We start from the raw sequence: 1,942 nt of genomic DNA, 5'->3' as shown, positions 1-1,942 counted from the left end.
CTCACCTCTTTGTGCCTCCGTTGTTGTAAAGACAGTGTGAAATAGTTGAAAGAGGAATCTGAGAGTCTTGGATGACAATCTAGCTGTGATTTGGGACAAATTATTTAATAATATATTACTCAGTCTCAAATTCTTCGCCTATAAGATGAGGATAATGTGTCCTTTGCAGGGTTCTTGTAAAAATGTAAAACAGAGCACCCAACATAGAAGGTAGTCAGTAAATGTTAATTTCTAATATAGGTTAGTCATGAATTTTTTGCCCAAAATAACTCTGTTCATTGGTAAGAAGACGCTCACTCTAGAAGCATTTTTTTTTCCCATGGCTGCTACCCTCCTAAAGAGTCTAGGGTAATTGTGTTTCAATATTACTAATAATCCATATCACTAGGCAGTAAAACCAGAAGCACATTCCTATTAGCAAGATTTTACTCACAAATATACATTCTAAGGGAATGGAAGGTGATAGCAATGACTGCCAACTTACAACATTCTTTTTGCATCCACTTTCTGTTTTCTGTTACAGGTGGAATCCATTTTAATGAATACCATTTTAAACATCTGTTTCTACACAGTGAGGCTATTTTTGTGTTCTAACAGATGAGCCACAGGAACTGTGCTTTGTTGACTTAGCTAAAACAAATTCTAAAAAATGAAAATTCTTTCTTCACCAGTACTGTCCATACAGAAATAGTTTTTAAATAAAAGGTAATTATCATTTGTAAGTGAGATACCTTGGCCTAGGCTAGTTCCAAGAAAACAGACCAAGGGCTGGGAAGGTGGGCAGATGGCAAAGTAGGCTGGACAGCAAGAGAAAATAAAAGATAAAAATGAGCAAAACCCTTAAGTGAGATCTGTTAGAAAGGACAACACTTACACCACAACTCCACATGTAAACATAACCTCTCCCTCCAGGGCTACCTCACATGTTGGCTGCTCTACAAAGCTTTTCCGATTTCCTCTGAACATATAAGTCAGTTCTCTGTCTCCCATACTCCCACTTGCTCTGAAACTGGGTAGTATCATTTAACAGTCTTTGTCTTGTACCTTTACAGATAATTATTTTCTGTTCTGTCCTCACCAAGTTGGTGAACTCAGAGCAGTAGGATGGAAAACGATTCAACTTTTCCTATGCTCAATACTTAGCACAGAGCTTAATACATAACAAGTGTTTAATAAATGCTCATTGAATTTAATATATATGAAGAAGTATGGACATGCATGAATTGAGTATTTTTACCTTAACTGGGTGCTCCCTGAGAGCAAGAAATATGTTTCAATTCCGTAGGATTTGGGACAAAGATGCTTGGTGCAGTGTGTTGGTTGAAAATTTTACTGAAATTAATATGCCAAAGTTGATAAGACCAAAGTCAAACTGTTTGACCTTTAATTTCTTTCCGTACTTGGATGCATATATAAAGTTACTACATGCTGCTGAATTAAACGCTAATAGTAAGTGACTAAAATACACTGTGTGCCTTCAAAAGACTCGGCCTAAGGCTCTTCACTCCAGCCACAGGCTAGGAGTGGCAAAGGCGAAGACCCCCAGGACAGGGACTCAGAAGGGCTTGGCACACCACTGGGTTTGGTGAGCTGCAGAAGCTGGTTACCTCGAAAGAACCTGAGCCAGAACCGGGACGTGAAACTTGCCTTGAAGGAGCCTGCTGGGAGTGCAGCGGGAGACTTGGTCCCCTTACCTCAGGTTACATCAAACCAGGGACTGGCGCCACCTTGAGTCAGTCATTCCCAAACAGCTATGGCTGTTTGCCGCCCCCAAGACCCCGCGTCAAGCCGCCTTCTGGGCTCGTGCTTCCGCGTAGAGACTCCAGCTTCCAGCCCTCGAGGTTCTAGGTTTCGGCGCAGAGTTCTGGCTTCCGACCAGTCGCGGAGGCACAGCGCTGTCGCAAAATCGCCGAGCTCGCTCCTCACCTCTGGGCTCATCGGT

The 1,942-nt window shown here is 42.0% G+C and overlaps 1 pseudogene; it reads right to left on the bottom strand.

Moving 5' to 3' along the window:
• The window catches only part of LOC105806273, a 6,559-nt pseudogene extending 4,621 nt beyond the window's left edge, over positions 1–1,938 (bottom strand).
• Positions 1,939–1,942: the final 4 nt, after the last annotated feature.

The sequence above is a fragment of the Propithecus coquereli genome, unplaced genomic scaffold (assembly GCF_000956105.1).
Source record: "Propithecus coquereli isolate 6110/MARCELLA unplaced genomic scaffold, Pcoq_1.0 Scaffold14, whole genome shotgun sequence".
Taxonomy (NCBI): domain Eukaryota; kingdom Metazoa; phylum Chordata; class Mammalia; order Primates; family Indriidae; genus Propithecus; species Propithecus coquereli.
This window is presented reverse-complemented; position numbering and strand designations above follow the sequence as displayed.